Here is a 15,747-nt window from a genome sequence, read left to right on the forward strand (position 1 = left end):
ACACGTGCAGGTGGACAATGCACATGCAAATGCTGAGACATACCCCAGTGCACTTCAATAGCATGTACACGACAATGTGGTTCATGCTATTCCACACAGAGCCATGCTGGTACACACCAGAATACAGACGACACTCTGGGGGTGCAGTCCCACAGACATACTTTACAACAACAGGTGGGGGCTGTTACACAGTGGTGTACATTCCCATGGGTGGGGTGACACACTGGTCAGCCTCGGTAGGGCCACAGGTTCCCACATCACATACACCATAACTAGCTATGTACACATTACTGCGACACATTCCGAGATGTACCACAAGGCATTATGGTGGTATGTCTGTAGTCGTATGCAATACCCACATCTGCTCACACATACAACTGTCACTCTGGAACATGACAGTAACAGGTGATGTTGGCAACATGCTGTCTGATGGCTTCATTGCTAACATTACACCCTCTCACTCTCTGCAGGGCCACATTCCTTGCAGGTACATTGCGGTGTACCTGCAGTCACACCTACACAGTACTGACCTGCACTCTATATGTCCTAGGACACAGGCCCCTTGTCATCCTGCAATATCCCAGGCTGTGATGTCCACAGAACTCTGAACAGCATGTCTCCCCACTTGGACACCATATTCAGTAATAGCCTTGTACCAGACACTGTGGCCCCTGACTGGCACACAGCGACAGTAACACTCCTCACAGGTGGCACCACACTGCACGACTGGGACTGTTGCCCTACACATCTCACTGAACTGTTATGCATGGCTATAGGGCACATCATCATGGACATCATTCGTCGAGTCTTTGATGTGCTCCAGTCCTTTGATGCCAGCTGGGTTGGTCTTGTTGGGGCCGCAGCATGCCTCCTACACCTGTTGAACACCTTTCCTACAGTTGCCAGAGTAGTTGATGACGACACGGGTGTCCACACAGCCTGCATTGTCCTCTCGCCGCCATTCAGAACCGTTCTCCATTCTGGTATTGACTACATACACATCCACCTGCACATCACAACATATGTCTCTGGATGTTATGCAATGTGGCTAATGGACGAGACACACACACTGAGGGTGGCATACCATATCACATACTGCAATGCAGTTAAACTTGGCTTACCACAGTCCTCATTCATGGGGCCCTCATGTTCGGTATATGCTTCCCTGAGGTACAGGCTACCACTGTGGGGACTTCCCTGCCTAGCTTTACAGACCACTGCATACCCAGCACCGTTGTTGCTCCACCAGCTGATACAGACCCCATCCATATGGGTGTCACTGTGACAGATACCGATATGAACATCATGGCCTCTACCTGCATGACACTTGGTGTGAACATCACCTTTACAGTACACCATCCTCCCACTGGTTATCACATAGGTGTTAGTCCCCTACATACATGTTGCATTTTACATGTTTGTAAGACACATGTATGTCGCACACACTCCTGTGATTACCACATTGCCACTGTGGCGTGGATATCTTTCTACGTGTTCACACATGTCTGTACTGGGTGTGTAGCTGGTTCATAGGCACACATTGTACCTCTGAACACCGGACGTATACACACATCCATGGGTACAACACCCCGCATAGGGTGTACCTTACACAACAGCTTTACATAACCCAACATTAAAACGCTATGATGTTTATTGAGCTACAACTGTTAATGTATGCGGAGTATGTACAGACACCACATCTGTACACATTTGTAGACTACATACTCAGGGGTGACATCTGCTTCAAAGACAGGGCCCATGTCTGTAAATATGTTTATGGATATACTCCGCATACACGACTTACACAATAGCAACTATGACCATGATGCTCATGGATATGTGCACACACGTGACTGTGTGTGGCATGTGCTTGGGGGTTGCATTCCCAGACCGGACACTCACCATGCTTTGGGACATGATTCCTATGTACATCACACATGGACAGTCAGTAGCAGTGTTCATGTGATACCTCACTTGCTGGATGGTGGACACATGTATGCCAGGGATCACTGCAGTGGCTGTACTGTGCAGTGATGCAGGTTACACATGGCTCTTCTGTTCACAGGACACTACCCTGGATAGGTGCCACTGGTGTGCACACTGTAGTTGTTGTTGCACATTTACTTGCAGACTGCATGGTACCCCACTATGAACCTGTGCAGCTATTACATGTTCTTTGTGCATGGTTACTGGTATAGCCTTTCCAGTTAGATTGGCTGTCACGCTATTACAATGTCCCGTGACTATGGGCCATATGTATACTGTTATTGTACATGCCAATCATGTTCATGTTTGTCTGTAACATCTCTTCTGCTATTCTAGTATGGGAGTAATGTTTGCATCCTTTGCAAATGCACAGAGTGGAGTACATAGTTATTTCATCATAACTGTTTATACATATCTTAATTACTTACTACTCACATCACTATATGATACCTTTGTTATGCATCATATGCCTGTTCTCCTGTGTAACATATCTGACGTATCAATCTACTGTACTATACATTACACATGTTTTACATGGTATCCCATAATTCATCCATTACTTGCACAGAGGGTCCACCTTAGACATGGCATTGATGTTATATGCCCTTACACATGCATACTGTTGCAGTATATCTACATATACTATACCCTGCTTTGGCACGTACTTGTTGGACATACCCTGCCACTGACGGCGGGTCGTATGACATTGTTCTGTTTAACGCCATCATGTTGCATCCCTTGTGGTGTCTGTGCTGTTTACCGTGTGGCCCACTGCTGGATGCACATCTTCTACAAGCATTAGTACGATCGGCGAGACATCACTACATAAATACCATTCCCCACTTTATGCATGGCGGACACTGTTAATTACTGAAAACCAGGCTATGCATACACTGACATTACGTAATACAGAACATACTATACATACAGTTAGTGTTATACATACCTTGATATCGTTCTGGTGTTTCGTCTCTATCTCGATCTTCTGTATCACTCTTTCAACTGTTATACGGTATGAGCATGCAGTTTGCATATCTGGCAAGTCATCCTTATATACGTCTATACCTGCAACATGTGGTTCACTGCCACCAATTGGTAGTCCGGTGTGACTAATTACATGCACTTCAGCTGTGCAGCTACTCCATTCGCCAATTACACGGCAGCAGTGGGGTATAATTGAATTCTCCACCTGGGCGTTGGCCATTTGCCCTGCCTTCGGGGAGATGGCCTGTATTGTGTTTTGTTGTGTGTAATTGCAACTGCTTTGTGTAGAGCCAAGTCTATTTTGGGGTCATGTCCCCCGTGGATTGTGTGTGACGGCTTGAGTATGTGGTTCTACCTGTGACTGTACCTGTCATCCCACCCGTCTGATAAAGGACTATTGCAAACACCTGTAACATCACCGTTTGTTCCGTTATACGACGGATACAATTTTGCATGGAGCCTTTAAATGTCTCTCACAAGGTATGTCAATGGTTCAGCGGATGTAATTGACTAACTAGATGTTTGGGCTGTGGTTACGGTCTGTATTGCTATTGTTTACAGTGTGGGGATGTAGGTGGGTGTACGTAGCATATACGGTTTTGTGGGGCTTGCATTTCTACGTAGTCCATATATATGTGTGTGGGCCCCTTCCCTAATTACAGTGCTATCACTTAATAGACTTCTATTACGGGAATTTACTTTGGGCCATTGTTAATTGGTTTCTATATGGTATGCAGGTGTGGTTGATACTTCCATACCTCCGGATGTATGGCGATATGTGCAGGGATATTTGTAAATGAACGCTATCCCGTGTATGTCTGTCCCAGATATTTGCAGTCATTGCAATGGTGTTGGTGTCAGACCCTCTGTCACATGGCTTGCCACCTTTTCATATGGCCATAGTTGGACACTTGCGGGTCACACAGTGGTGTTTACAGGCTGACATATGGCCACGGTCAGTACACAGGATAGCACATACTTTTATCCTCATTACATACATATTGTTCTTGGTCCTTCACTACTTATTGGTTTGCATGTAACATTTCCGTTTCTTACATACAGGCATGAGTATTTCCTGCAACTATTGCATATTATGTGGGACATACTAATGTCCTACAGTCACGGACAGTTGCCCTTTCTAATGTTTCATGTCAGGACACACCTGCCCAGGGGGGGCTGTCCCTCCCAATGTGGGACAGGTGTTTACCGCATGCCTATGGATAGCTATACCCGCACCTACCGTAATCATCTACCTCCGAGTTGCCACCTACAGACACACTATGCGGACACACACACTTTAGTCACACGGGAACACGCATGGCACCCTCAACACACACATACACAGGCTACATCACTCACAACCACAGTTGTATACGATACCTACGTGGACCGCACCGCCGACAGCGGTGACTATATGTCCTTACTATCGTCCTATTGCTCGCGGTTCTACTGTTCCAGTACTGTGTTCTTTCTGTCTTTCATCCTCCTGGTTACGCGTGTTGGTGTGTAACACGTTCCATAGTTGACGGTATCCTGTTTATTTGTACCTCAAAGGTGTTTAGAATGTCGTCGACCTATCTATATATTTGCAGATGCCAGTGACCCCTTGTATATCGACATATATCACACTATCGCCCTTTCTATCTGTATTATATATGTGTAGATATATATATATATATATACATATCTCGGACAGGGGTGGTGACAGGCACGCTACGCCATTCATTGTGTGTTTGTCAGTGTATACTGTGTTTCCTGGACTCCGCACATTTGTGTCTGTACGTGTCACATTACACACCTGCCATAGGTTAAGATTACCTCCCATCCCACTTTGCGAGGGACAATCCCTCTTTGTGCAGTTGTGTCCTGCGAAATATTTGTGAACATAGCAAATGTCCTGCGACTTTGGGACAAACATATTCCCTATAGTTTATGTCATAGTTGCATGACACACTTATTCTGTATCTGACCCACCTACATGCTACAGGACACGGAACATGTACCTATGACCATTACTAGACTATAGGCTTTTTATCTATGCAAAACACTGTCGTTCTGGTTTTCATCCTGGCCGGGTGTGTGTCGTCCTGCTGACATCTGGCGTATGTCCCACATTGGTCATTTGAACTGTGGCAACCCTACCATACGTACATCTTGCCTAGCAATAGTGTTGGGTGATTGTGTACATGACTGCCTGTTCCACTCCTGGCAGTGGTTGTTTTACCCTTCAGAGCAGGCACTATTTGTTCAGGGGTGACTAATGCTGGTGTCACCTGTTCTGTACATCATTGACCGTGATCTGCACAGTGGTCGGTGACACTTAGCCCTGTTTTGCGCATATCCGTATAGTTGTATTTAAACATCGCTTACCAGCTGTGGGCAGCGCTTATTCCCGCTAACGTGTGCTACACATATTCTGATGACCTGCATCCAGAATGCATTACCTGTGCTGTCGGGATTATGTGACATCCCTTGCGGGACGTGGGACCGGGAACATGCACGACAGTCACTGCATGTACCACTTGGACATCTGGGGGTTGTACACGAATTATGTAAATTTGTATGTGCAGTACACTACAGCAGTTACTCCACACTAGACTCACATGGAAGACTCCGTTAGTTTACAACTTGATGAGTCCAGTTAATAGTATGTCCATGTGATGTTTACTGGCTGTACTCCAGCACTGGTTATGTATATCACAATTAGGTACACCCGATTATTTTCCACACCTTCATACGACCGTGGATGCAGCATGCCGAGGTGACTAATGCCTGTCATGGGTACATCCCCTGCCTTGACACTACATCCATGATTACATTTTGTGGAGCCCCTCAGTAAAGCAGTGGGTAATCTGTGATGACTGTGTGTAGGACAGTGCTTACACACATGTGCTCCCGTGATTGCCTCTGCTCCAGTACGCGGCAGTTGCTTACTCGATGTTGTGGCGACGGGTGTCACTGTTTGCCCCGTTTGGTGTTTTGCCTCTGACAATCAGGCGTGTACCTACCGATGTACCTGGGAACCTATACGCACAGCACTGACAGATGCTGATGGGCGCATCTACTGTTCAGGTGTTGACAGTTCCATGTTCCCATGGCTGTTGCATGTACAATGTTTAAGGGCTGCCTATGTAGGATTCCACAGTGGGCCACCTATACATCACAATTTACAGGTAGTCGTGTTTGTGTGCCATCCATGTTACTGTGTGCAGGTGGGGAGGGGTGTCAGTCCGTGGGAGCCTACACTGTCAAGGTATGTGCTATACGTTCCCTCTTTTCCCAAGGCGTAGGCATATTGGGCATGCCTCCATCTGCCTACTGGGGCTGGCACAGTGTGTCCATGGTCTGGATCCCTCTGTGCCTGTGTTGGCCTTGGCACTTGCGGTGGGCTGTGAGGCCCTCCCCCATTATGACCCTGCTGCAGCTTTTTCCGCAGGATCATATTATGTAGCATGGCACATACTATGAAGATGTGGGCACACGTGCCTGGAGAGTACTGCAAGGCTCCACCAGATGTGTCCAAGCACTGGAATCATGATTTCAGCATCCCGAATACATGCTCTATGATGATTCTGGTTTGTGCGTGTGCCTCATTATGGCGTTCTTGCATTGGTGTGTGTGCATTTCTGATGGGGGTCATCATCCACGGCTCCAGTGCATAGCCAGCATCCCCCACAAGATGACCTTGTGGGATGTCCCCCCTGACAAATACTTGATACAGCTGTGAGGCATGCCAGATATGGGAGTCGTGGTAGCTTCCAAGGCTGCCAGCACACATATCCATGATAATGCCCTAGGCATTGCACATGACCTGGCAGTTGATGGAGTGGAATCCCTTGCGGTTTATGTAGTGCCTACTATACTCACTTGGTGGTGACTTAATTTGTATATGCATGCAGTCTATCGCACCCAGTACCTCCGGGTAATTTGCCACCCGGTGGAAGTGACGCATATTGCTGGCCAACTCCTCCTGAGTTCGGGGGAAGTGTATATGCTCATTGGCATGTGGTAACATGGCATCCAGGAACTGGTGTAGTACCCCAGATGCCGATGCCTGTGAAATCCCCATTATATCTCCAGTTGGCCTTTGAAAGGTACCTGTGGCTAGTATTCACAAGCTTACACATACCTTCGTGTCCACTGGGATGGGTTTCCCTCTGTTGTTTCTGGTTCTCAGGCGTGGCCGGCACAGCTATACTATTTGCTGTAAGATGTCCCTGTCCACCCTGTAACACTCTACTATCTCCAGATCATGTAGCCCCTCGTAGGTTACCCTTGGTCTGAACACTCTTCTCCTCCTCTGAGGCCTACGGTGGTTGTCAGCATCATCCTCCACAACACCGTCGGTCTGTAACACATGCTGATGAATCACAGCTATGACAGCTCCCAACATGTACATTTTAAAAGTTCCCCATCTGTTTACACCTATGGTGCGGTGTTTGGGAATACACAGGTGTGTGCTGGGTGCTTTCACACTTTATACTGTTTTGCTGTGAACACTGATGATGTCATAGGGTGTGTATGTACGATCGTGGCTACAGGGTATCTTCTGTGTTTTATTTACGAAACTGCTATTGTGCTGCCTTTGGTGTTGCATTACATTTGGATGCCATGAATTACCTCCTGCCCTTCTGTTTACATTTGTGCACGTTACATCTACCATTTGCTGGCATGCATCCAGCTGCCTGCTTTCATTTGTACTTTCCTAGACCTGGCTTACCTTGCGTAATGTGTGCTATTGCCGATCTACTGTGGGTTTGCTTTGCTCTGCTATGACAATTCTCCTATCTTTGCATTCCAGGTCCTCCACACCTTTCTTTGCAATCCTATGCCTCCCCTATCCTGTTTTGCAGGTTTCTGCATGCAGGCTTGTCTACTGCCGTCGATTGGCCGCCGTGTGTTGATTGGTGTTAATTGCTCATTAGTACGCCAATTACCCTGCTTCGGCATTTCCTTCTTTTCTTCCCCTGACCTTTCTGTTTGTGCTATTGTTCGCGGCGCGTGCATCCGCTTACTGGGTTTCGGGCACGAGTTTGTCCCCGTACACATGCGCTTTCGGGCACCATGTGTGCTCTCAGCTGAACGGTTCTATACCCTAATCCCCACCCCTGTCCTTCAGCTTTGTTTAGTAATGGGCAGGCCAGATTTGCATTGCTCCAATGTGCTTACTGATACGGTGGCACACCTCTCTGCTGATGTCATGTATCACTCCTCAGTGTTATAGAACTGCATCGTCAGGTACATCCTTAATCCGGCGGGACGTTTGCGATTCAGTATTACCTGCCTCATTTGCATGGCATTGACTACTAATTCATAGTTACAGTGCCGAACACTGTCGCGGGCCCCTGGCAACCCTTGCACCTTGTTTGTGGTGTGATATGCCTACCATTGCATATTATGGTGCAATCCTCATTTGTCTTTCATTGCGATTTTTTGCCATTGTTATATATTTCCTTTGTATTCCTGTTTGCACACACATGCCCTGCGGTTGTACTGTGCGTTACTGTGGACATGACATTAAATGTTGTTTTTTAGGTGTTGTGCATCTTTTCTTGTGCCATTGGCTGTGTATTTGTCCATTGGCATATGTTAACTTTGTAATACATGCACGTGGTCCGCTTCCATAACTCCAATGTTCTGTTTGGGAAATGTAAACCTTGTTTTTTGGTTTACATTTCCATGGGCTTGCGCTACGCCTGCACCACTTCGTGAATCACTGTATGCCTTCATTAGCATGGTGCGACACTGCAACCTGTAAATGTTTGGAGGAGAGGTCTGTGCATTTTAGACTTCCGCCTTACCTAAGTATGATCTTGTCCTGAAACACACCATCAGCATGGGGGGGGGGGCAATTCCAGTATATTGTAATTATTTGTGGCATTTGCAAATACAAGTGATGTGTAAAAGTGAATGACAGAGGCATGATATAATGTTGGGTGAGGCTATAGAATGTGAACCAAGGCCAGCTGCTTATCCAATAAACAACAACTACAACGCAACAACATTTCATTTCCTGTTTGCTTTAAGAAGAAGTAATCCAATTTTAAAGACATAAAAAGACAAAGCAGTAGTAAACTACAATAAATAAATAAATAAATAGCTGTAGATTAAAGTCTTTAGTATGGATTAGAACATGGAGGGACAACATGTCAAATGTTTTATGAAAGATATCATTTAATTTCCTCCAAAATACTTGGATGTTTTACTGACCCGATGACAAACATAATTCTGAAAAGGGATAAGTGAAGTCAAAGGCAAACCTACACAAAGATTCTAAATTTCTAAATGGGTACCCTAGCAAATCTTTATTTATTGTATTTATTTATAAATCGATTAACTGTGGTTGAAGATTGACTCTAATGAACTGTTTTCAAGTTAATCTTAAAAAGTACCACCTCACCTCTCTTGTCAGCATAAGGAACAAAACATAAGGACTGTATAGGTTAATCACATAGCTAGAATCAGGAAAAACAGTTGTTACTGCACCTCATACATCTCAACTTTTTAGCTCAAGAAATCTGGACAAAGCCTAAAACGATCAGTGGATAAATGTCTAAAAACAGGGACAGGATTTAAATATCACTCTTACAAAATTAGAAAGTTGCTAGAATAACAGGTTTTGTGTTAGCATGCATTTGTGAAGGATATATAGTCTGAGACTCAAACATGCGTCATTATTTTGTGACTTCAGTCCTCAGTAACATGCCAGAAAACCATGAATTTTATGAGGAACAATCAAAAAATATGAGACAAACAGGACATTCTGTGAAAATCTAGACAGCTGAGAGATATGACTGCATTGATTTTGGAAAATAATTTTCTTGGGTGCCGAAAGCCAGGGTACCTTTTTGGCTAGGCTTACATAGGCCCTAGGGCCAATAGGCTAGTACCTACCTATGAACTTAGGAAATGATATTGCCAGAAATATATAGTACTGTTCAGATTCATACTTCAGCCATCAAGAAATGAATAGCAATGTGCTTGTAGTGCCTCACAGAGGACGAGCTGGTTGTTTTATTTGTGTTTTGCTGAATGCATTGATTTGGCTGGCATTCTTCTACAGCACAAGTTTGGGAGGCAAAAATCTCCATTTTACAGTGAGCTAATCGAAGGAAGGACACTCAGCAAACTCGGAGCTATAATATATAACATTAAGTATCCTGTTTTTTGTTTATTTTGTTCTTTATTTCATTGTTGTTTATAGCACTTTGTGTACTGTGTATTTTTTCTAGCTAGTTTCACTGTGTGTGAGGTATTAACTGGAAATTGTCCACTCTTATTAAGCATCTGTTTGGTTGTTTGTTTATGATAACTTGTTGCAGTTAAACTCTTTTTTCTAGTGGCTCCTTTAGCTGTTTAAAACTTTCACTTAAAGGCTCACTGCTGCTTTTCAGCTGTGAGTAACATTTCTGCAGTTTGTTTCCCACCCTCTCTCCCTGTTGGTATAGTGTTTTTATAGTTGGTGGCTTTGCAGTTGCCCGCCCCTAGTGTAAATTTGATCTGGGACCCTCCTCCCAGTCTAGTGTCATTACCTCATTCTACCCAGTACAGGGAGAGCATTTGAGAAGGCCAATCAGCTTAGTTTCTGCTACTCCTTTCTCTCTTTCCTTTCTCTCTTTCCACAAAAAAAAAAATAAAAAATTATCTGCTTTTACTGTATTTGTGTTTTTTCCCACTTTATTTTGCTTTTGCGTCATCTTAAAAGTACTCAATTGTATTTATTACTGCTTGGTGTAACTCATTCTAAGCCTTTTAGGTTAAGCACCTGAGCTTCAGACCAGTTTTACATTAAGAAGGTTTGTGGTCTGCACTGTAGTGGCAGAACAGGTAGCTTACATCCTTCTAAGTTGGGAACTGCTGATTGAGGGCTCAGTGTCTGTTATTCTAAAAGTGTATTAATTCTGGTTTAAGCACTTGAGCTTGAGGCCAGTTATTTTATATTAAGAGGGTTCGTGTTCTGCACTCTTGTGGGAGGAGAGGCTGGACTCTATCCTTCTGAGCTGGGAATTTCTGGTTAAAGGCTTATAGTGCCTGCATATTTGAACTGCTTCTTACTGAAATTGGTACACCTTGTTTGCTGTAGCATAGACTAGATCCAGGCCTGCTGAATCTAGCTTTGTTTGTATAACTTGAGCACTAATCCAGGCATTCTTTAAAGTATTCAGTTGTATTTATTACTGCTGGTAGTAACTTATAACTATCATTTCTAAGCCTTTTGGATTAAGCACTTGGGCTTCAGACCAGTTGTTTTACATTAGGAAGGTTTGTGGCCTGCACTGTGGTGGCAGGACAGGTAGCTTACATCCTTCTAAGTTGGGAACTGCTGATTGAGAGCTCAGTGTCTGTTATTCTAAAAGTGTATTAGTTCTGGTTTAAGCACTTGGGCTTCAGGCCAGTTATTTTATGTTAAGAAGGATTGCGGTCTGCACTCTTGTGGGAGGAGAGGCTGGACTCTGCCCTTCTGAGCAGGGAATTTCTGGTTAAAGGCTTATAGTGCCTGCATATTCTAACTGTTTCTTATTGAAATTGGTACACCTTGTTTGCTGTAGCATAGACTAGATGCAGGCCTGCTGAATCTAGCTTTGTTTGTATGCTTGTTGTTTGTTTATTTCCCTGAAACGCTAATTACACCTAAAACGCAGCCTTTTAGCACTTCTGTGGATCCCTAGTTATATCTGCATTGCTTACTGTACTTATTTCCTTGTTTCACTTGAAAGAAAGTTACTGTTTGTCATTTTTGCATTTAAGTTACCTGTAACACATTGCATTTAAGTTACCTAGCACTTGCTCACTAAAGCAATTATATAAGTCAGCTCTAAAAAATTAAAAGCACTACACCCTCACAAACTCCCCTTGAGTACCTTGTTCCCCATTGGCCCTTTTTTCCAATTATAAAGGAATTCCCAATACTATTCTAGCATATCCAAAGGTCAGTTGTCAAACTCCTCTCCGGTCCAGCTGGTGAATCTGGGAATCTTGAGGCAATGTTACAACTGCCTCATGTACACAGACAACCCTCTCCTCCTCCCAACAAATTCCAACACATGTGAGAGATGCAACCATATAGCCAAACTGGAGGCTAAGCTCTCTCAACTCAGTACTGGCATAACCAGTCAGGAGGAGAAGGAAACCGCACTCACTACAATTCCAGTCTCACATAGACCTACCACAACAACAAACCAAACACATAAACACACAAAAACATACTCGGAGGCTCTAAATAAAAATCTGCCTAAGCAGCAGAGACATCCAAAGCAGACACCCAAGCAACCGCTACCCCAAAACAAAACACGTGCAACACATAGCTCACAAAGCCAGTGTGCCGGACAGTCACAGCCCTTAAGGCTAAACAACACACCTGATACACTTGTAATAGGTGACTATCATCAGGCACACTGATTTCCCGCTCATCAGGCTGAACAAGGAGAAGGTCACGGTGAGCTGCCTGTCGGGCGCTAGGATCCGCTACATAACACAAGCACTCAGGTCACTCCAAGGCAAGTACAAATATGACTCAGTTATTGTTCATGCTGGTGTGAATGACCTGAGACGTACCTCCCTGGACTACATGAAAAGAGACATAGAGGAGCTCTCTGAGCATGTAGCTAGGGCCGGTATGACCCTGACCTTGAGTAGCATCTTACCCTCACCAAGAATGATGCCACAATATGAAGTCAAGATGATCAATTTCAACAATTGGCTTAAGTGTTGGTGTCATTCAAAGGGGATCCAATGCCTGTCAGCCTGGGATGACATGCTCGACAATCCACGATGCTTCGCTAGGGACGGCTTGCACCTGTCACCCCTGGGCTTTCGGATATTGGCAAAGGCTCTTGCTACTCCCATAGTGCCTTTTTTAGGCAAGGCTCAAAAGACAAACCCACCTCCATAGGTATCACAAGGGAGAAGAAACTAAGAGTAATGCTACTCAATGCCAGAAGTCTAAACCTCAAGATGCACACACTCAAAACTCTCCTTAGCATAGAGAACATCGATATCTGTGCAGTAACAGAAACCTGGTTCAAGGCTCCCGAGAGCACCCCAGTACTACCAGGTTATACCTCATACCATGCTTTTCGGCCCCAAAACTTGGACCAAACCACAAAAGGAGGGGGAGTATCAATATTCGTCAAAGATACCCACACCTCCAGGTTGGTGGCACAGCATGAAGCATCAGAGACTATCCATGTGCAACTAACTGTTGGTAAAACTGCCTTCCAGTTTATAGCATGCTACAGACCACCCTCCCAAACACAGGAACCCCACTCGGCCTTCCTGAGAATACTGGAAAATATGAAGGTCTCTCCAAACACCATTATATTGCGCGACTTCAACTACCCAAACATAGACTGGGAGCATTACTATAGCTCCAACACCCTAGCCCAAAGGTTCCTAGAATTTATAAACTCAAATGCTATGGAACAACTTGTTACCACTCCCACAATAGGGGAAAACATACTGGACCTGATCATCACCAACATGGGGACACTATGCTCCAGACCAGAAGTGTATCCCTCACTGGTAAGATCAGACCATAAACTAATCTCACTGGATATTCACATCCCGACCCCACCCCCTGCCCAGAAAACCACAGTGAAAAACTTCTCTAAAGCAAATTTCACGCCTCAAAACCGAGGAAATCCTTCAAAGCCCCGGCCTGTGGAAAATACAGCCCAGACCGCAGAATCCTTTATAAACGCATTCTATGAACACCTTCAGGAATGCATGGATCATGCAATCCCAAATAAAACCAAGACCCAATCCTCCAAAGGCAGACATCCTGTCTGGTGGACCCCAGCCATAAACAAACTATACAATAGAAGGAGGAAGCTACTACATGATAGAGCAAAATCCCAAAAAGGGAAGGCATCTCTGATCAGTATTAGCAAAAAACTACGGCACTCATAAAATCGTCTAAGGCCAGCTTCGAGAGAAAAATTGCACAGGACACTAAGGATAATCACAAGGCTTTCTTTAGTTATGTTAGGAACCTGGGTGGGAATTCCCAGATATGCTCAGAATTAGTCCAAAATAACAAAAAATACACCGAGCCCACAGACATTGCCAACATCCTAGCTGACAGGTTCAGTGCAAACTCCCCCCCCTCCCCAGCAAAAGGGCAAATATCTATCCCAACAGAGTGCTGCCCCCCTGACATCTCAGATGCTCAGGTAAGAGCCGCCCTCTCCAAAGCAAAAAACACAGCACCAATGGGACCAGATGGTGTCCCGGGCTACGCCGTACATGAACTCCAAGAAGAGCTAAACCCAAACATAAAACTACTGTTCAGTCTTAGCCTTACTACAGGATATGTACCCAAAGAGTGGTGTACAGCAACAGTGGTCCCTCTCCACAAAGGTGGTGCCTCAACGGATCCTGGAAACTATTGCCCCATAAGCCTGACTAGCTTGGTCTGCAAAGCTATGGAAAGGATCATCATGGACCTCATAAATAAAGATATTGGGGACCTACAGACACTGGATCCTACCCAGTTTGGCTTTGTTAAGGGCAGATCCTGCCTCTTAACCCTGGTCGATTTCTTTGAAACAGTCACCAAGGCCATTGTCGAGGGGAAGGTGGTCCACACAACCTACCTGGACCTCGCAAAAGCCTTCGATACAATACCCCACTCGGGCATTATAGATAAGCTCACCAGCTTAAATATAAACCCCTATGTCACTAGATGGGTTGCAAACTGGCTCAAGGACAGAACCCACATGGTTAGAATTGCTGGAGCCATGTCAGACTCCAAACCAGTTCCAGGTGGCGTCCCACAAGGCTCAGTCCTGGGACCTCTCTTGTTCGGTATATATTTCTTGGTGGTACAGGCCAACACGGAAGGACTGTGGCTGACCAAGTTCACAGATGACTGCAAACTGGGCGCCATAATCAACTCTCCAGCCGACACAAGCATCCTCCAAAAGGGCCTCATAGAAACAGACAACTGGTGCCAGAGCCATGGCCTCAAACTAAATGCCAAAAAGTGTATAGTCATCCCCTTTGGCAAAAACAAAGTGCCCACAAATTACCACATAGGTGGTAATCCATTAAGTACAGAAGAAGTCATTAGGGATCTGGGGACCCATGTTGATAGCAATCTCTCATTTGACAACCCCATGGCCAAAGTGGTTAGAAAAACATTTTATATAGCCCACCTAATCATGAAGGGATTCACATCTAGATCAGGGGAGGTCATCGTGCCTCTTTACTCATCCCTCATCAGGCCCATAATTGAGTACAATGCCCCTTTTGGGATTTACCTTACCAGACACCTGCAGCAACTGGAAAGACCCCAAAAGTACCTCACCAAGAGGATCAAAGGGCTCAAACAGATGCCATATGCTGCCCGGTTAAAGAAACTCCAGCTCTACTCAGTGGCATACCGCCTGCTCAGAGGCGATCTGTGCCTGACGATAAAGCCATGTCCAACCCGAATTAATGGACATGCTGCACCTCAGAAAATCCAAATCCCATCGAGCTACGCTCGAGAGACTTGAACCTCAGCACTGAAATAAATAGGACATGCTGGAGGGACAGATTCATAACCCAGAGGCTCCTTTCACTCTGGAATAAAATCCCAGTCCAGGTTAGGCAGAGTCCCACATTGACTCTCTTCAAGAGGAATCTTGATGAGTGGATGGGAGATCATAGGTTTACCCCGGCTATCACTTCTGTGTCACTGTTAGACAGAGGCACAGTATACTAACCTCAAAAAAAGGCATAGCAAAATTAATTTAAAATGGGTGGCGAAAGCCAAACACACTCTGGCTAGGCTTA

Source organism: Protopterus annectens, chromosome 1.part1 (assembly GCF_019279795.1).
Source record: "Protopterus annectens isolate FY-2018-M chromosome 1.part1, PAN1.0, whole genome shotgun sequence".
In the NCBI taxonomy this organism is placed as follows: Eukaryota; Metazoa; Chordata; order Ceratodontiformes; family Protopteridae; genus Protopterus; species Protopterus annectens.